This window comes from Schistocerca serialis, chromosome 6 (genome assembly GCF_023864345.2).
Source record: "Schistocerca serialis cubense isolate TAMUIC-IGC-003099 chromosome 6, iqSchSeri2.2, whole genome shotgun sequence".
In the NCBI taxonomy this organism is placed as follows: domain Eukaryota; kingdom Metazoa; phylum Arthropoda; class Insecta; order Orthoptera; family Acrididae; genus Schistocerca; species Schistocerca serialis.
In genome coordinates, this window is record NC_064643.1 from 180,813,208 (window position 1) to 180,835,149 (window position 21,942).

Here is a 21,942-nt window from a genome sequence, read left to right on the forward strand (position 1 = left end):
GAATTGAGGAGAATGCAAAATATTGCTGCATCGAACTGGAAGGAAAGATATGTTTCCATGCGAGTATGCTAGTCTATGTGGAATAAGTAAACATTTCTATTACTGTGGAGCACTAAACAACGAACTTATATATCCCATTACGTAGTACCTACAAGTCATCACCACTAGCGTAGTTGGTGGCGGGCTGGACTTCTAATACAATATTCGCAGGATCCAGCATCGGAAGTTTTTTATCGCTCTTGTTCTCTTCGCTTAATACCAAAGTCTTCTTAAGTTATTATTATAAATAATAGCCAGCTACACTGCTCTGTAAGTTGTTTTTATTTTGTACCATAGACCATGACCCATTTCGACATATTGGCATCATCGGGTGCTCTGTAAATACGTAAGTAAGCGATGGTCTTAATATAATGGTCTGTAACTACGATCAGGAAAGCTATAATACATCGATAGCTGTTTTTACCTTACATTTAATATCGTTGCTGTCATGTCCTGTCTTTTTTAAATGGTTCAAATGGCTCTGAGCACTATGGGACTTAACATCTGAAGCATCAGTCCCCTAGACTTAGAACTACTTAAACCTAACTAAACTAAAGGAATCACACACATCCATGCCCGAGGCAGGACTTGAACCTGCGACCGTAGCAGTAGCGCAGTTCCGGACTGAAGCGCCTAGAACCGCTCGGCCACAGAGGCCAGCCCCGTCTTTTTCCAGAAACGTTATTTTCTCCTAGGTATACACGATGTATATCTTATTTTAGTTGGTTTTGCGTGTAAGCTGCTTTTCTGGCAGCTTGGATAACAGTGGATTAGCGATATTACATGTTTACATAGCTACCATTATAAATAAGTGATGTTTGAAATTCAGTTTTTTTGTTATTTTTATTGGTTTGGTTCTTATTATGTTTTTGCCTGGATTTTGTTTTAGTTTTATCTGAGATTTTTATTTTACATTTTTAATTTTTTCGTAATAACTTTGTTATTGATTATGATTAATGTTAGTGTTATGTCTCTGTTTTATACTCTTCGTGTTGTTATCGCTGTAACTGTGAATAAGTGTCTCTGATTTATTACTTTGCCCGTTCTCTTGATTTATAATGAGAATAAAGGTTTCTATGTACTTTTTGTGCTTTAGGTCGGTTTGTTCGTTCAGTAAATTTATTGAGTTACTGTATGCATATGCTTGTGAATAGATCTCTATTTCCTCAAGGATATTCATGAATGTTCCCTTCTGCGTAATATGGAGGATTTCTAGTGCTTCGTTTATGGGTTTTACGTCGCATTTTTCTTTTTGTAGATGTTGAAAAAATGTGGATGGGGCGTTCCCACTTTCTCTGGTGTGACCTTTATATCTAATTTTGAAGTTTCTACCGGTTTTCTCCTACGTAGAATTTTTGGCATGTTTTCACGAAATTTTGTAAATGCTGTGGTTGTTGTATATGGGCATTTTCGACCTGCTTTTGTGAATTTTGTGTTTGAGGCTGTGTGTGTTTTGATATGCAGAGGCGATGTCGGTTTTGTTGAATAATTTGTTAATTTTGTTCGAGATGTTTCCTAGATAAGTTGTGGTTACCTTGTTTTCTTCTTGTTCGTTGTGTATATGCTTTGTTTTCCATATTTACCGGTATGTATATTGTGCCTTTGTCGTTGGGTTTTACTGTAATATAATTGTTTTACAATTTTGGGGTCTGTTCTAAGGCTATATGATTTTTGACAAAGAGAGAGAAATTGAACATTGCTTAGAACCAACGAGGAAATGTAATAAGGCCAGGTCATTATGATAACATGAAAATTGGTCCTGCTTAAGCGCTTTTAAGTCAAATGATAATTAAATCTACAACCTAGCTGCAATTGGCGTTGATATACAACATTGGGGACGTGTAGAAAACGTGTGCCCCGACCGGGACTCGAATCCGGACATGGCAGACGCTCTGTCCATCTGAGCCACGGCGGGCACAGAGGATAGTGCACCTGCAGGGACTTATTCCTTGCATGCTCCCCGTGAGACCCACATTCCCAACATGTCCACACCACTACATTCGTAGTGCGCCTAATAGATGTTTGCCCAACACACTCATTACTCGTGGAAGATTAATCTATCAAGTCCCGTACGAGTTGGGACATAGCGTGTGCTTTCTCACAAGTAGGTCAATGGTCGAGTAGCCATATTTTAACTATATATGAAGGTAGTATCTGTTAGCGAAAGAACAGATACCATTGATGATCGTGCAGCTTCTCTAGAATGAAATGATAATTAAATCGACACCCTAGCTGCAAACAGGCGTTGATATACAACATTGGGGACATGTTGAAAATGTGTGCCCCGACCGGGACTCGAACCCGGGATTTAATTATCATTTCATTCTAGAGAAGCTGCACGGTCATCAATGGAACACATACTACCTTCATATACACTTTTAAATCACAGTGCTTCACCAGCAATTAAGTAGCAGTAGAACAACAGACACTTTAAATTAATTACCTCGAGGAATAGAAAAACTGCAGTGTCTAAAGTTGTTAAAGACAAACACGATCATGCTCTGCAGCTTCTCCACGAGTGTTACAACGCTTTTTGAAAATTGAAAAACGGGGTACCTGGAAAACGACAGTAGTTCTGACAACAGCCACTGAAATTAACAATCAGCATTAACTTCTGACTGAAAAAAGTTTCCACTGCATTTTGTTGCGGAGGCTTTCGCAAGACCTCCTGGACAAACTCATCGCCATGGTTCGATCAAATAATACAGTTTAGTTGCAATTCTGCGGCTTATTGCTGTGAAACAGTGTTTTCGTCCAAGTCGTCATGACAAATGTCAGACAGAAAACAAATATTTAATTCCTCATCGACGACACAGAACACAAGCGTACTTGCAGCGAATCACAAAGCAGCAACGATCCAGCCGTGCCTTTAAGTGTAAACTTAGATTTAACTGACGTAGATGAAATTTCACACGATGAAGACAGTCTGTGAATTATCTAGCCGGTAGAACTGTGAAACAAGTTAAGCAGAAATGCGAGTTATGTGATATGTTCCGTGTGCCAGTTTCAACATTTGAATAATGCGAATGAGAAAGAGTCCGCAGATTAACCGAATTCAAAATTACACGACCAATGACAGCTTAGAACGTGTATCGGAAGCAGTGTTAAACATTATTCAAATGGCAAAAGCAGATTCCTCTGTCGATGAAAAATAAGTTCTGGATTCGAAGTCGTTTCAGGTACTCAAGGGAGATTGAGGTGAAGCAGACAAGAAACTTGGTCATAGTATTCCGTTTTGTCAAATTGTTACAGAGAAGACTGTACATATATTTTTGACAAAAGATCGTGTATTGTTTTGAGGAAGTGTAACCGCCAGGTAGAGATGAGTGCCATTGTAAAATGTGGCAGTAAAAGTATAAGCATAATAAATGCGGTAAGGTTATTTTATGAGGCAGTTACCAGGCATGTAAATTATTTCGTGTATATTTTTGGCTAATTATGTAGATGTAAAAAAAAAAAAAAAAAAAAAAAAAAAAAAAGAGTGCCGGCCGAAGTGGCCGTGCGGTTAAAGGCGCTGCAGTCTGGAACCGCAAGACCGCTACGGTCGCAGGTTCGAATCCTGCCTCGGGCATGGATGTTTGTGATGTCCTTAGGTTAGTTAGGTTTAACTAGTTCTAAGTTCTAGGGGACTAATGACCTCAGCAGTTGAGTCCCATAGTGCTCAGAGCCATTTGAACCATTTTTTTGTAAAAAGAGTTATATCTGCAAAACAAACAGAAACACTAAAGACGTTAAAATTTAAAGAGAAGTATAGATTTGTGTTTCAATATGGTCTGCAATTCTCAAATATCTCTCAAACGAACTGAATGGATACAGTATGCTATGGTACTACGTATAGAGCATATATTATTTATCACAAAAATAAGTGCAAGGAAGTTTTATCCGCATTAAGAGGAAAATAAAAGCCATGTTTTTAGCGACGAGCTTACGATAATTGTCATTTTTTTCCCTTTATGTTTGCGATAGAAACAAGGAAACAATTGAAGATATGCGTGGAAAAATCGGCTCAAATGGTTCAAATGGCTCTGAGCACTATGTGACTTAACATCTATGGTCATCAGTCCCCGAGAACTTAGAACTAGTTAAACCTAACTAACCTAAGGACATCACACACATCCATGCCCGAGGCAGGATTCGAACCTGCGACCGTAGCAGTCGCGCGGTTCCGGACTGCGCGCCTAGAACCGCTAGACCACCGCGGCCGGCTCGGCTCAAATGTAGAAGCTTAGAGATAAGTGTTGCCATCTGTTGCTGGGTACGGGAACTATCAAAATTGACATTGGTCTCACGCCTAAATGTCAGATTAGGATATTTAGAGGTGAGACCAATGTCAGTTTTGATAGTTCCCGAATGCAGCAACAGATGGCAACACTTATCTCTATAATGCGTTTAAAATTAGTTGCGACTTATGACGTTTGGCTCACCGGTGGGGACATAACGCCTTTGCCCAGGTAACACCAATGGCGAGCCGTCTTTCCCTACTACACCACAAGCAATTCGCTTGGCAAAACGTCCCTGTTGCCACGCCGTGGATAAACAGTACGACGTGGTGTCGTGCTTCAGAGGCACCTGCGTTCATTGGCTCTCGAAGTAAAGTGATATTTTCTGGTGTTGAAGTGTCTACAGTCGTCAGGTATTGCGAAGGAGTCTTTCGTGTTGGCGCTGCAGACCGCGGGCTCAATATGTCAGTTTTTGACAAAATAGCATTAATAATAACAGTGCAGCACGTCTGAACACGAGATTCGCAGTAAAAGTGTTCGTTCAAGAACACGGTCATCGGCTGTGAAGAGAATGTTCTGCTGAAAAATATTCCTCGGAATTGCACAAAGCAATGCTCAGTGGCCAATACTACTCCGTTGTGCTGGGTAAAGCTCCAATGATGCAATGGAGGAAAGCGACTCTTTTTGTTTGGGTACAAAGATATGTTCGACTGGATTAAGTTGAACCTAGCTTGTGTAAGGCGAAGTTAATGGAACTTGTAGTACTGTACAAGCCAAAAACTCCACGCTACCAGATCGACGAAATGGCTAACGCTAAAGGGCATAGTTAAATCAGGCTTCCCCCGCATCATGATCATTTAAATCCGGCTGAGAATATATGTGGTGAAAAGTAATGTGACAAAAACAAGAAATTTACGCTCAGTGAGGTTAAAATGCTGACAAAACAAGTCATTGCAAATGTTACATCACAGGACTGGTCTCAAGTTGTCAGCCATACCAAGCATGTGTTTAAGGAGACATGGATTCATGAAGGACTGTCTTGAGTTTTGAGTAATACGTTGCTTCTCTTGTTGCTGTGTTAATAACTGCCTATTTTGCCTAAACACAGCAGTTTACAGATGTACATCTGACGAACATTCTACTCCAGTTGAAATGGTGACAGAATCCTATTACAGCGTATTAACTACCAACTGAGGGCGAGAAATATTAGTTATGAGGAAGCCCATTCTCAGTATAAAAATATATGCGCAGTTTCTTCATTTACATTGTTGCAAAACCCGCAGCAATCCTCGTTTCATAGGCTACCGATGGTCCTTGAAAATTACATTATTTCATTTAAAAACATCTATAGTTGCTTGTATACCGCGGAGGGCATGGAAGTTTCGCATATTAACCGTATGGCCAAATACTCTGCTCTTTGCGTGCTATCATTTGCCAAGACCTTGTTTCGATATGTGAGACAGTTTATGAGATATGAGGGATTTATTAGTATTTCACTCTGGCTCTTTCACTGGCGTGTGCGTTCGTGGCGGAGACCTTTACACACATTCCATTTTCTGAACGTTGTAGATAGATAGCGATATCGTTCGACGTTTAATGAATAATTCAATATGTTATCTAAATTTTATATGCAGCAACATATGACCTAATACACACGAAACGCAAATTCGTATCGATTCCTATTTTTCACTACAAACTTTAAGAATTTCTCGGAGTAGTTTAGCTGATACCGAAATATCACAATAACTATGGCCATTAAGGAAATAATAGGTAATTGATAATGAAGCTGACCAATGAAGCTATAACGTCTGCGAGAATCAGAGTTTATTACCGTATAGTTTCTCTAAAATCGTTCGAGAAAGACTGTATACCGGCCAGCTTGCGCACCTGACAGGTTACTCGCTGGAAACTACGCTTTCCTCCACTCGGTCGGTACTGAATTGTCAAAAGTCACAACTAATTTAAAAACACACTATAAGTTTTTACATTTGATGGTTAGTTCGTTTTTCGGTGCATGTCTTCAATTAAAAGCTGTAGTTCATTGTTTACTTCACACACTAAGATATCATATGCATTTCTAGTCCCGTTCATTTCCTCATAGCTGAGAATTTGAAAGTTCTGTCCATAGCGCTGCTGCAGCTTCTAGGGCCCAAAATGGCGGCCACCGCTGGGCAGTGTTGCCAACTTTAAAAAACCCGAATCGCTAGATTCAATATCAAAAGTCGCTAGAAAGTCGCTAAAACTGATTTTACTAGGGGTGTGCAATAAGCCAGTGGAGGGGAATAAAATATTAATAAAAATTGTCTCATATATAATTGCTATATTGTCTTAATTAAATGACGCATCGCTTCCAACAACATACATACAAAATACGCTAAAGTTTAATTAAACATGTTATCATAATTGACACAATACATAAATTGTTGTTTCAATCACAGTAGTCAAATATACTAGAAATATACAACTATATTTGTAACAAAAGAAAGCAAGAACTCAAATTAGGTTACAAAATATATACATACCGGTATATGAGCTATTCATCGTCGTCACTCAGAAGATCGAATAACTCTTCTGTTTCATGCTCTGACAGAACTATAGTTAATGTAGAGGGTTGAACGTCGCTCAAAAGATGATGTTGCAGTTCGACTGGTTTTGTCGCAAAAGAGTAACTTTTGTTCATTCCAATAAGCTCCAATACGTCTGACAGTATGTCAAAAGATGCACAATCTTTATTTTGTTTCTTCAGCTGGTCTCTCAATATGATCAAAGCATTAATTGTCTTTAACGATAATCTGTTACGTTGTTTAATTTTTATAATGTTCATAGAACTGAATATTCTTTCCACTTCTGCATTTGAATGCAGTAGGCATAGAACAGTCATTGGTAGCTGTGAAATCAAAGAAAAAGGATTCGCCCCTGTGACATTTTTATACTGCAAAACCTCACTCCAAAATCGAACAGTGTTAGTAGTGTTATTCCACCTAATGAAGTTGATATTATGCCATTCTTGCAGCATATGTCTATGAAATCGACACTAAAACTCAATTCTTTAGCTACATCCGCTACAGCATTATTTTTATTCACTTTAAGTGTTCTTTCAACATTCAGCATTGACATTATTTTCAGGATCGTAACGTTACTTGGGAGCCTTTGTTGAATTTCTTTTATGAGTTTCAGATTAAACTGAATGCATCTCTTCTTCAGATAAACTTTAATTTCTTCAGAGAAACTTGACTAAGACAATTTCTGTTCAAACATAAAGCCAAGGTTCGGATTTGCGTACATACATTCGCTTGGAACTGGTGTTGTCAACAAATCAACAGTTGGAAAAACTATGTTTTGTCCCAGTGACTGCATGAGAAATACAAGTGTATCTAGTAATCTAGTGGGGTCATTGTCTTCTCCTTCAAAAGCTTTTACTGCTATTTGTACGTCTTTTATAGCATGTTTAAACTAAAAAATGTAAAGATGATTTGAGTCGTCACAATACATCTTGTACAAAAGATCGGCAGTGTAACAATTGTCTTGAACCATGGCAAGTGAAAAATGTAGATTTAGTTCTTCCCACTGCTCCAGAATTGCTGGTTCAATTGAAAGCCAACGTGTTGCACAGACCTTCAAAATTTTTAGTGGCTGTTTTCCACAATTTGTCTCATAAACCTTTTTCTATCCCCCTTGTCTTTTGGGTGAAATGGAGAACCAATTGTAGGTTTCGCGTACAAGAAACTCTATGTTTCTAGGTATGGTATTCACTGAGGTGTGCGAAACTGCAAGTTGAAGAGAGTGACAAATGCAACGGATCAATACCAAATGCTTCAAACCATATTCTCTCTTGAGTTGTTCGAAAAGTCCATTGTTTATTCCAACCATTGCAGAAGCATTATCTGTGCCAATTCCTACCATATTAGCGAATGGAAGTTTGAGATCTTTCAAAGAATTCACAAGAACAGCAGCCAGATTTCTTGCATCTGTAGTTTCTACTACAGCGAGTTTGAGAAATGCTGATCTAACGGTTTGGTTGTCTACACTATAGTACCGTATAACGATACCTAGCATTTTAGATATTGATATTGATTTAGATATTGATCTGTGGATTCATCTATTAGTACACTGTATCTTTTTTTACCTATATCTTCAACCAATGATTGTGTAAAATGTGGAGCCAAAACTTCAGTCATAATGTTAGTGCACTTCGTACGATGTAATTGCATGTTTTTAGCGCCCTCATCACCTGAAAACACCTTCTTGCACAGTATTCCTAAATGATATACAGCTAAAATAGAACAATGTTCAGCAATAAATAAAGAAAGGGCACCTTCAGCTCTGCTTGCTATTCAAACTGCAGTTTTCGGAAGAATTTTCACAGGTAAGGTGGTTTGTGTTTTTTTTTAATCAATTTTTTGTTTATGCTTAATAGATTTCGAATGCTTTCTAATATCACACAATTTAGCATAAGACTCTGTTGCACATACTTGATATCTTGCCTTGGATAAGTCTCCAACGACTGGTTTCAGTCAACCATTGAATTCAGGTTCTGCTTCCCACGCATCCCGTTATTTTTGAGCGTACTGCTTCTTCTTCTGCGGTAAATCCATTACGTTGGCCACCACAACGTTAAGTTTCACCAATTTATAATCACTGAAAATACATTAAAACTCAGGCGAACTAGAGGTCATGAAACAATCTACTCACTCGGTAACTCGATATCAGTCCTACTGTTCATTGTTTAAAACGTAATAATGTCTGAGATACCCCCACCGAACTGTTCTTGCGTTACCACTGTGCATGTGGTAATAATTTGACTGCAAGTTAACATTTCGAAAAATTAGAGGTTGCTGGACAGAAATGTATTTTATTATACATATTACGTATGTTTTTTGTCAATTCGATAAATAAAGGAAGTTCAAAAGTTGAAGAATTATAGATCGATACGCTATCGACGATAACAGGCTAGTGGGTAATAAATAATGAATTGTTCTATAGTCAAGGTTTTCTTACTCTGTAGGCAATTCCCACATTCAGGTTTACTAAATTAAGAACAATGCTACATGATCTGCTAAGAACTTAATTTAACTTAGTAAATCTAGAACAAAGTAAGTGTAGTACCCATTCTATAGTTAAAATCTTAGTTTTGTTAATGAAAATACTGGCCCAAAATAGTTTTGATTTGTACTTCAAAAGTCGTCAGTACTCCAAAAGTCGCCAGATAAGTCGCTAAATAATTTTTGTCGCTAAAAAGTTTTTTTTGTCGCTAAGACGAAAGCAAAAGTCGCCATTTCTAGCGACAAAGTCGCTAAATTGGCAACACTGCCGCCGGGTTAGCAGAACTTCCTTCATTCAGTGCTTTAGCATACGACGTTGAGACACGCGTACCCACGGACGTATATAATGGGGGTGTCCAGGGGCACTGCGCTTGGTTGACGTAGTGACAAGCCATGGAGGAATGAGGCTGCAAAAAATAGCTGTGCCCTGCGGCGGGGTGTCTACCCCCACCCTCAGTATGTGTGCAACGGAAGTGAGTGCAATCTTGCCAACCGTAGCGGAATTTCGCTACGCGTATTAAAGTTTTTTGGCCTTCGTGGCGTAGCGGCGAAATTATGAAATTGTTAAAAAGATAGCGGAATTCAACTTTCTTCGGCGAAATGCAAAACCCTCGTAAATTTTCATTGCCAAGTACAAAACATGTAACATATGCACGGGACTGCAGATACCGAACAGTCTTTCTCCATGATGACAGACATTAAAACTAAAAGACTTATTAAGCTACTCGCAGAAACGTTAAGTGACTTGTTGAAAGTATGACTAGACATCCAAAACAAGAACCGTTATTGATCGTTATTATATTTCGTACATAATTACGGAGGAACATTTCCGTAAGTTTGAAAAACGTATCAATTATTATCTGAGAACTGAAGGCGATCAAAATATTGCTGCATCAACAAATTCATACATTTCACTGTGATTTTAATAAACATTGAAACGTTTCACACACACAATGCTAAAAAAAAACTTGCAAATTAATTCCTTACGCCTTAGCCAGTTCAGATTCCATATAAAGAGGAAAATTACCTGTCGCATCAAACTACAGTTACTATATCAACAGCAACTATTTGAATGAAGCACGATATTCAGCACTGGACACTGTCGTCCTAGCTGTCGCTGATCGTTAAATGCCCCACCTGGAAAAATATGGAATATATTTGTCTATAGCTTAAATTATTTATTTAGCCTGTATATCGTCAGGAATTATGTAGACTATATCATAAATTATATTTGAAACTGTAGTGGAATTTGGATGTGCTCGTAGCGGAATTAACTTATTTTCTTATAAATTCCAAAAAGTTCCTAGGACTCATTCTAACAAATTGCTTAGATTATTTTGCAGAAAACGGAATACAAATTATATAAAGATGTCAAATAATACTATACATGTACTGTAGTATCGCCATCGTTGTTATTTATGAAGAGCTGTACAGCTATTATTTGGTATAATCAGTTTTGTGGAGGTTATTTTGGGCGATATTCTGAATAAAACAGAAATTGCACTAATGCTGGATATTAATGGAGGACTTTTATGACTGTCACATTTATAGTCTATCACAGCTCAATAACAAGCATCTGTTTTGACACTGACCGCTATGTAACAGGTATGCACTATCCTGTACAGGTATTTCAGGAAGTGTGTCAAAGACATAACCATGACAGAAAAACATCTGAAATAAAGTAGCAGGCTGTGATTTACTGTCCATTATGTAGCTAGTTGTACACCAGCGAAAATGGATGCGTGTTTTGGCAGTGTTTCATTTTCTTCTTCTCTTTTACAGCTAGCATGGAATTGTCTCCAGCTAAATACATAGATTATGACATTGGGAGATATGTAGGGTATCCTCCAGCCAATGATGAGGAAAAGCTGCGAGCATTAAAAGAGCCTTGGACCCCACCGGATACTTTCAAGTTTCCAGTCACCGGCAAGAAGAACCTTTCAACGTCATTGGACTACCAGGCACTGATGGCTTGTGTATTCAGTCATCATGCAGGGAGCATTTTGCAAATATGTGTTTTACTTGGAAAAATGCAAGGCAGCCGTGGTCATCAGGAACTAGGGGCCTTTGTTAGTAAGCCATTCACTAACTGGAAAAAAGCTTTAGGCAGCTTTAATCACCACGCTGATACAAAATATCATAAATTTGCTGTCGAGCAGGCAACAAATTTTATAAAGGTCATGGAGGGAAAAGCTCTTGATGTTACAGAGTCCATCAATGTGGAAAATAGTAAAATTGCTTAAGAGAACAGGAAAAGATTGAAAGCTACTGTAGAAACAATTCTTCTCTGTGGAAGACAGGAAGTTTCCCTAAGAGGATGCCGTCATTCTGGAGAAGTTGGAATAAACGAACCTGCACACAATGACGGTAATTTTAGAGCGCTACTTCGTTTTCGTGCTCGATCCGGTGATGAAGCACTTAAGAATCACTTATAACGCTAGTTGTTCTAGGCGTGATACGGCTTTTGTTTCGTCAGCCAGTACAGTAAAAAGAACCTGCCTTCTTGACCCTTTTCAGTACTTGTGCTTGAATAGCATTACCACACAGCATTACCACACAGGTCAATAACTTCATTCTGAATTCCTGAAGAGGTATACATGGCTCTACTGTGGATGTTTTGGAAGGTAGGAGACGAGATACTGACAGAAGTAAAGCTGTGAGTACCGGGCGTGAGTCGAGCTTCGGTAGCTCAGATGGTAGAGCACTTGCCCGCGAAAGGCAAAGGTCCCGAGTTCGAGTCTCGGTCGGGCACACAGTTTTAATCTGCCAGGAAGTTTCACAACTAGCGTTATGTTTACGATACGTAGACTAGAAAATCGATTATCAGGGAGGATTTTCTTGACTTTATCTACGTGGAAGATGTTTCAGCGCAAGCATTGGCAAACACGATCATAACACATCTCTTATCTTATAACTTGGATGTGGACAAATTGGTAGGGCAAAGGCTTTGATGGCGCTGCAGTAATGAGCGGCCGGTTACGAGGCGTGAGAACAATAATTGCAGAACAATATCCGAGAGCGCAATTTGTATACTGTGTGGCACATGTTCTTAATTTAGTTCTTGCGCATTCGTGTGGAATACCTATGATACGGAACTGTATTGGAACAATAAAAAGTATAGTAAACGTTTTTCGACAATCTTTACTTCGGGACAACCTTTTGAAGATAATTTCAGATCAAACTGACTCATCTCATTCAACGCTGATCTCCCTTTGTGAGACGCGGTGGACCGAAAAGCATGTGGCTGTTGAGAGATTTGCAGAAATGCTTCCTGTAGTACCGCGACACTTGAGGCCCTTCAAGACGCTGCTAGTAGGGATGTCGCCACTGAAGCATACCAACTGCAGACTGCCATGGAAAATAACCAATTTATCATGTCGCTTGTTATATTACGAAAAGTTTTTTCATGTACACCGAACCTGAATAAAGCAATGCAGAAGGTCAATGTTGACCTGATGAACACTTGCAGTTATGCGAAAACAGTTAAAACTAGTCTACAAAATATTCAGAATGAAAGTGAGTTCTCAGTCCTTCTCGAGCAGGCAAAGCAGATGAGCTCAAGTGACATAACTGTTCCAAGAACGACTGGAAGGCAAACCCAGCGCAGCAATGTACCAGGAGAAACTGCTGAAATATACGAGTATTATCGTCGAAATGTATTTTACCCTTTTATTGAACATGTGATCACATAACTTTATGCTCGTTTTAAACCACATGAAGAAACAATCAAAGGAATTCAGATGCTTCTGCCTGAGAAAACAAATAATGACTCCAGGACAAAAGAAAATCTTAAGAAGACAGCGCAAATATTTCTCGGTGAGAATGTAGGCACAACAATTCTGAGCGAATACGAGATATGGCACAATCGCTGGAAATCTGTAGAGGAAAAACCTGTCACTGCAATAGAAGTTATTGATCAGTATGCTGAACTGTTTTTCCCTTCGATAAAAAAGCTTCTTTTCATATTAGCCACACTCCCAGTGTCAACGGCGACCCCTGAAAGATGTTTCTCGACTATGAAGAGGCTAAGCACTTACATAAGGAATAAAATGGGAGGTGAAAGACTTACTGGTCTTGCTCTAATGAGTGTTCATCGTGATCTGGCGGTGCAACTAGATTGTGAAGTAATTATTAGTAAGTCGGCAGCAAGACGTAAAAGGCTAAATATAATACTTTAAATTGAAGTAATTAATGTTTATTTTTAAATTAGCTTACGACCTGAAGTCACAGCAAAATGCCAAAGTGTCACAATTTAAATACAAAGACTAATATAATAATATTATTGCTTAATATAAATGATTAATAACGATATTCAAAAATATATAATTACCTCCACTGTTAGCTTACAATTAGTTACTTTTTCATAAATAAATACCTCAACAGCTACAATACATGTGTTTTATTTAAAGACGCTTGGATCAATTAGTATTTCTCTACAGTTTTACCCGCATGTAATATGGATGCTTACGTATTTGTGGGTTTTTTAATTTCTGCTTGATTGACTCTATTGGTGTTAACAGCAAAACCTTTTTATGTGGTGGGCGAAGACAGGTTTACCTTACTAAATGATAGTGTTGGACCCCCCCCCCCCATGACAAAGCTGTAGGTACGTTCCTGCGCGTACCGTATGTGCACAAGCCGCCATGTTTTCTGAGTGTTCAGCAGCACGTTGAACTCGTCACACTCAGCGTTGACGTTCGAATGAACAATCCGTGTGCCGTCGACGTTACGGCAGCGGTGGGAACAGGAAACGTGTGATTATTGTAATGGCGACGACATTTGGAGAAAATTGCCGGCTACTCTACGAAATAAGCACACTTTTTGCTCGTGGCGGTAGCAACGAATGACGAGAAAGGGACGTCAGTGAGTAATTTGTATTATTCTGATCGCCGACAAGCGTAGCAGAGGAAGGAAGGCGTCTCTGTAACGAATGAGAGCTGTTGTAACACATGATCATACCTTGAGGAGTGCAACGTCACCTCTTACACAATATAACAACTGGGGTCTGGCTAGTGGTAAGTTGGAGCTTTCAGAGCATCCATATCCGCCCGAAACAGGGTCAGTTTTTCGGTGCGAGGTGGAGTTCTAACTTGTTACGTAAGAGGACATACTGAAAAGTAATGCCTCGGAATGTTTTACTCTGTTCTCAATATCGGTTGGGGTATTACATGTCGTGAATATTACTCTGTCGAATTTCTCGCCGGGCTGGCTCAAGTAGCAACGCTCTGCCATTAGAGGCCTCTGAGTTGTGGCGTGTAACATGGCCGTGTTTAGCATAACTGAGCCGGTGCGTGAGAAACAGCGTGCTGTAATCGAGTTTCTAACCGCAGAAAACGTACTTTGTAAGAGGTATGTGCCGCCTGCGATATGTAAGCTATAAGAGAATCTGAGACCAAAGAGCAGTGTTGACTGCAGTACGAACTGTGTAGCAGTAGCAGTAAGTTGTTGCTAGCGAGCAGTCGCCTGTCTGCTCTGGTCTGGTGTATCGTGTTGGCTGGGCCGGTCGCGCTGCAGCGACGCCGGAGCCTGAGTATTATTGTATAAGGTAAAAAGCAGCCTCGCGCATATCTAGTAATGTTATGTAAAGTCCCATGTAAATCTTTTAAAAATGTCCTAATAATAATCTTTGTGATATAAAGTAATTTCTAAAAAAAATTCATTTCAATTTAAAGAATTTACTAATTTCTTCAACCCATGATTATTCCTATTGTTACAAAAGAAAAATCAGTTGCTTCCTTTCATAAATGACAAATCTATCGGCCAGCATTGCACAGAGCTGTCCCCGAAAAATTTTATATAAGAGCAGATATATTCGCCGTTTTTATTGAGGTAAGAATTTTTTGCTTTTTTATTCAGAATGATCTTACAGGGCCATGGCGCAGCGCTGCTGTCGTCCAAATTCTACCAGGTTACTGAATTTATTTTTTATTACGAGGTTTAGGAATTTTTCTGTTTCGAGTTTACATTAAATGGGAAACATATTTTGTGTGGAGGTTAAATGTCAATAAATTTCTGTAGGGATGTTACAAATGTGAAAGGAATGAATTTTGTGGGGACGTTACACTTAAATAAGAATCACTATCCATAATATTTATTTTATTATTTTGTTTGTGGGGAGGTTACAACTTCCAATTAAAATTTCTCTCTTTCAGCACGACCATGCCAGACAGCACACGAGCTCTGCGGCATCTGCAACAATCCGACGCCGACAATCCGATCATCCACTAAATTACAGGCCCATATCGTTAACGTCGACATGCAGCAGGATTTTGGAACATATATTGTGTTCGAATATTATGAATTACCTCGAAGGAAACGCTCTATTGACACACAGTCAACATGGGTTTAGAATACATCGTTCCTGTTAAACACAACTAGCTCTTTATTCACATGAAGTGTTGACAAGGGATTTCAGATCTATTTCGTATTTCTGGGTTTCCGGAAGGCTTTTGACATGGTTCCACACAATCGGCTCGTAGTGAAATTGCGTGCTTATGGAACATCGTCTGTTATGTGACTTGATTCGTGATTTCCCGTCGAAGAGGTCACAATTCGTAGTGACTGACGGAAAGTCATCGAATAAAACAGAAGTGATTTCTGGCGTTGTCCAAGGTAGTGTTATAGGCCCTTTGCTGTTCCTTATCTATATAAACGATCTGGGAGACAATCTGAGCAGCCGTCTTCGGTTGTTTGCAGATGACACTGTCGTTATCGACTAGTAAAGTCATCAGAAGATCAAAACAAACTGCAAAACGATTTAGAAAAGATATCTGAATGGTGCTAAAAGTGGCAGTTGACCCTAAGTAACGAAAAGTGTGAGGTCATACACATGAGTGCTAAAAGGAACTCGTTAAACTTTGGTTACACGATAAATCAGTCTAATCTAAAAGCCATGAATTCTACTAAATACCTAGGTATTACAATTACGAACAATTTAAATTGGAAGGAACACACAGAAAATGTTGTGGGGAAGGCTAACCAAAGACGGCGTTTTATTGGCTGGGCCCTTAGAAAATGTAACAGATCTACTAAGGAGACTGCCTACACAACGCTTGTCCGTCGTCATTTAGAATACTGCTGCACGGCGTGGAATCCTTACCAGGAAGGACTGACGGAGTACATCGAAAAAGTTCAAAGAAAGGCAGCACGTTGTGTATTATCGCGAAATATTGGAGACAGTGTCACAGAAATGATACAGAATTTGGGCTGGACATCATTAAAAGAAAGGCTTTTTTCGTTGCTGCGGAATCTTCTCACGAAATTCCAATCACCAACTTTCTCCTCCGAATGCGAAAATATTTTGTTGACACCGACCTACATAGGGAGGAATGATCACTACGATAAAATATGGGAAATCAGAGCTCGTACGGAAAGATATAGGTGTTCAATCTTTCCGCGCGCTATACGAGATTGGAATAATAGAGAATTGTGAAGGTGGTTCGACGAAACCTCTGCCGGGCACTGAAATGTGATTTGCAGAGTATCCATGTAGATGTAGATGTAGATCCTCCATACAATCCGGCTTGGCACAATCTGATTTTCGGCTGTTTCCTAAATTTAAAGAATACTTTCGAGGACTTCACGTTGATTGGGATAAAGCGGTGCGACTAGGGGTGAGACTGTGACTCCGTCAACAAAGTGAAACATTCTACACTGATGGTATCAACAAACTGGTGTCTCGTGGGGAGAAATGCGTTCGTCGCCAGGGTGAATATTTTGAGAAACAGCCATATAGACATCAACAATTAAGATATAGAATGTTAATTAAGTCTGTTTTATTTCAAAAAAGCTCTAAGATTTTTCAAATAAGAAATTCGTAAGCACTACTTTTCAGCACGACCGCTTATAATATAAGTAGTAGTACTCCTAACCTCCGACGAAAAAATAAATTGCATCTCGACTTGCACAGTGCATCCAAGCTGAAAGCAGTCCTTCGTCAGTAATAAGCACATTCAGTCACGGAAAACCACTGTGTTGTATTGAAAGCAGAAAATACTGTTAAGGAACTGGCCTGGTGCGAAAGGCGGGACTTGGGCAATGGGCGTTCCGTACAAACTGTAATACATCCCAGGAATCGTGGATTTCGACGATTTTCGCCTTTTATCGACAGTGATAGTGCCAAAATATCGGTGCCAGGCATAGCAAGATTTTCGAGAATGTTTCAGTTTCAAGTTCTAAGTCGGAAACAATAAACAGAAGAAAAAATTGGCCTTGTGATATAATCATAATCACAAATCACCATTTCTCTGAATTTTTTCTTTTGCATATACTGTGAAACCTTCTTTTTAACGAGGTTTTAATGAGTGAATTTGTGAGTATCAAAGTATGTGACATAAATGGCCTTGTCTTTTGATTCGATTAGCTTAGAAAAATTTGGAAATTTGTGGTAAGGTCTTATGGGACCAAACTGCTGAGGTCATCGGTCCCCAAGCCTACACACTACTTAATCTAACTTAAACTAACTTACGCTATGGACAACACACGCACCCATGCCCGAGGGAGGACTCGAACCTCCAACGGGGGGAGCCGCACGGCCGTGACAAATCGCCGTAGACCGCGCGGCTACCCCGCGCGGCTTGACTTAGAAGCTTAATATTTTTACACCACCAAAGGACTGTAGACCTCAGTAAGCGATATAAATTTCAACTTGATACATCTACCCGTTTCTGAGAAAAAGAGTTTTGAACAGTCGGACAGACACACACATCTAATTGCCTACCCACCCTCCCGCTCTCTCTCTCCCTCTCTCTCTCTCTCTCTCTCTCTCTCTCTCACACACACACACACACACACACACACACACACAGACGAACAACAAAGTTATCCTATAATGGTTCCATTTTTACCTATTGAAGAATGAAACCTAGCATTACTACAATATAAAAATTACGTATTGAAAACATTACGAATATTAAGAAATTTGATTCGCAAATTGCAAATCTAAATTGACTTCAGCTGTACCATTTATTGGAGACACATGAAAATTTTTGCCGGACCAGGACTCGAACCCGGACCTCCTGCTTACCGCGAGGGGTCGCTTTAACCACTTCTTGTTTTTTTTATCGTTCGTTGCACTTGTTCGGGATGGACGTCCCATGACACCCGTTCAACTTCATGATTCATCCATTCACTCGGTTTTTTATATCATTATTACAAAAGGCAGCTAACCCTCTGATCGAACAGGCTGAGTTACCATGCCGGCACACTTTGGCTCTCCGAACACGCCATCCGGAATCATCCGAAACCTCCATATGTCGTACTTGTCCACATTTCCTAGTGCACACACACACACTATTTGATTGATATTCAGGACATAAAATCCCGTCTGAGGCCTGCGATCATTTTTATGTTAATAATTGGCAACCAATGACAACTCAATGAAAGTGTCCAATAACATCTCGATGTTATTTTGAGTTGTCAAGGCTGTACGCCTGGTTGGATAGGAAGGAGTTGAAGTTTGTGATGTCTGAAGATGGGTGTAATCCCGAAACGCGTAACATGTTCTAATAAAAGAGTCAACTGAACATCTCATGACTTTATTGCAATTGTACACCATTGGTCGCCTATTATTGACACTATTTGATTCCCACAACAAGTCTGTACTATGTCTGTGATGACAATTCATACTAAACACAGTGTGACCAGTTCCATTACGACTGTGGCTATGGAAAAAAATAATGAATTATGTTCACAAAATCACCGTATTTATTCAAAATCGTTTCGCACCAGTACACAGCTAAAATTGTTTTAAAAGTGCTTTGAAACATCTACATCTACACGGATACTCTGCAAATCACATTTAAGTGCTACAGTCTTTTTTTGGTATTGCATCTAGTACTACACTACAGTTTTCTTATATGTCCTCTGTTGCATCGTAATTGTATCCTTCCACTGACAAATTCAATTTGGGGAACAAGTAGTCGGCTGGAGCCAAATCCGGCGAATACGAGGGGTGATCCTGGGCTTTGATCCATTTGCTGGCCAAAAACGCGAACAGTGGTTGCTTCGTCGGTTGAAGACCCAAAAAACTTTTTTGTTTTCCTACGCTGCTCCACCGCCTGTTTTCCGACACGTTTCAGACACGTTCTGTTACATATGGGGTCAGGACGCCAGCTACAGTGAAGCTAGTAGCACTTTGACGTTCCAGACAGCTGTCGTTGAAACGTCGAGGATCGTAACGCTATAACTCACCATGAGATAGCACTGCAGTTTGGGATTTCACACAAGCAGTCCTAACAGCACGAGCACACACTGTGTCAGACATTTCTGAAGGAACGTTTTATAATCCGACTTGTCAACACAGAGAAAATAATAAATATGTTGAAAATGGTCGTTCAGCATCTCTACTCACTTCTGTGCTCATGTAATCACATTATAATTTCACGCAGAACTGTACCATCACTTGTTTAAATACTCCTAGCTGAGTCATTTTGGTCCATACTTTTAATGTTTTTTCGGACACGTTTCGTTTTAAATATCAACGTGGATAAAAATCACAAGGAAACAATCCCGGCAAACGAGCCGGCGACAAACGTTTGTTTATTTTGCGTTGTTCTGCAAAGGCCTCACGAATACGAGACGGCAACTGACGCGACACCGTGAATGCGGCTTCAGGTTGCTGAAAGATGCGATGGCTTACTCTTCTTCATGTTGCTTTAATTGACACCAGAAGTTTTCTAAAAATTTAAGGATAAATGTAACGTTGGACTGGTATCAAACAACATACGGTCGACAATTCGACTATGAGATACCTTGCCCCAAAAATAATTTTTTTGCCTTGAAGACGGTTTTGATACGCAATGTTAGAGTCCCCGGTGGACCATTCCGGTTATTCGCCTGCCCAGAAAGGTGCACCCAAGCTTCATCACTCACAAACTACACCACTACGTTACGTTCATCGTTCACAATTCTTTTCAAGCATTCACTCCCAATATGCAACGCTCATTTATGTATCAGCTCAAAGCAATGCTGGAACACGTGAAAGGCAGCAAGGTCTCAGGTGTAAGGACTAGAATGTAGAATGACAACATCCACATTTAACACCATGGCAATGCCACTTGACAGGTCTTCTCCGGGCTAGGAGTATATTTCTGCAAACTGTTTGTAATCGCCTCCGGAATTCAGACTGGAGTCTTATATTTAGGTTTAGAATCGTCGACATTGCCCAATACCATTGCTGAGCTCAAAACAGCCATTCAGGAGGTTGGTGACAGCATCGATGTTCTGACACTTCAGCGGGTCAAGCAGAATTTCGCTGTTGGTCTGCGCCACATTATCGCCAATGATGGTAGGCGTGCCGAACATGTCATAATATAAATCCGAATACCTGTAGCGTCGTTTACATGTTGAATAAAGTAGTGTGTAAATAATTTACGTTTTTTCATGTAGTTCAATAATTGTTATCCTGTAACTATGTATGCACGTAATAATAATAATAATAACAATTTGTTGTGGCTCGATGGCGTGGTGAAAGTCTTTCTACTGGACGCCACTTCAGTGAATTGCGACTGTGTCCCTGACCTGCCCCAGTTATACCATCTGCTGACAGGGGGCCAACAATTTAGCGTAAAATCCGAAGCACGTCTCCTTTTTGGCGACTCCACACATCTTTGTGGGCTGAAGGCTAGGTTACAACGAAAACTGAAAAAATCTGTGGCCTTGGCGAGATTCGATCCCGCAACCATCTCTCCTTTTCCACTCACCCAGATTACCACAAAGACCACAAACACCCACACACAGCTAGATAGTCCACCTATTCATTTTGATGATTGGACTTGTATCGAAATATGTGACATAATAGTCCGTATCTTTTGATTGTACTAACTTAGTAGCTCAAATTTTTCACACGCCTAAGCGACCATAGACCTTATAGGTCAACCCCTTTCTGAGAAGAAATGGCCTTAACAGTCGGACTGACAGACAGACCAGCAACAACGTGATTGTATAAGGGTTTTATTTTTACCGATTGAGGTAGGGAACCCTGAAAATAGTAAATGTAGTTGACTTCCAGCGCAAACTAGAAATTAGGATTAATATAGAAGAGAAGCGTTCGCAGAGACCGACCTCTCGCTGCGTGATGTCTGGTCGCGCACTGGAACGCCGCCTGCACTGGCAGCGAGCTGAACTACACCGAGACCCAGACCTCGCGTAACTCCACACGCGATGTGGCTCGGCCGCCACTGTTCCCTTTGCCGACTCGGCACTTCTGACAAGCAGGGCGCGATAAACAGAGTCCGTGCGACGAGGGCGGGCTGTGATTTTGCAACGCCTCCGCACGCGATCTGCGGAAAATTCCCTGGCAGGCTGCCCGCTGTGAGCACGTAACAGATGCACACACTGATCACACAAAACTTGCATCGCCTCTGCCCATCACGAGAACCGCGTTGCGGGCACGTGGTGCCTTAAGGAAAAGCTGTACGTCGAGCAGAGGCGAAAGGGGAATCACTGTACCGACAACACGAGCCGCAGATGGGGAAATGCACAGGTGACTTTGATGAAGGGCTGACCTGATAGTTGTAGCCCAATGCCTGTGAAAGAGCATCTCGGACGCTTCGATGCTGGTAAGCTGTTCCCTTGCTACTGTCGTGAGCATCAGTGGCAAGTGGCTGAGGCACGGTGGATCCACGAAGAAACGACGAGGT

The 21,942-nt window shown here is 40.2% G+C and overlaps 1 protein-coding gene across 2 annotated transcripts in view; it reads right to left on the bottom strand.

Moving 5' to 3' along the window:
- Positions 1–21,599, bottom strand: part of LOC126484251 (cytochrome P450 6k1-like) — a 167,798-nt gene extending 146,199 nt beyond the window's left edge. The window contains exon 1 of one of the 2 annotated variants that reach the window (XM_050107668.1): positions 21,365–21,599. The gene's annotated coding sequence lies outside the window, so the exon portion shown is untranslated. Of the gene's footprint in view, positions 1–10,328; positions 10,419–21,364 lie in introns of those variants that run through there. The other variant, XM_050107669.1, reaches the window with a different exon arrangement.
- Positions 21,600–21,942: the final 343 nt, after the last annotated feature.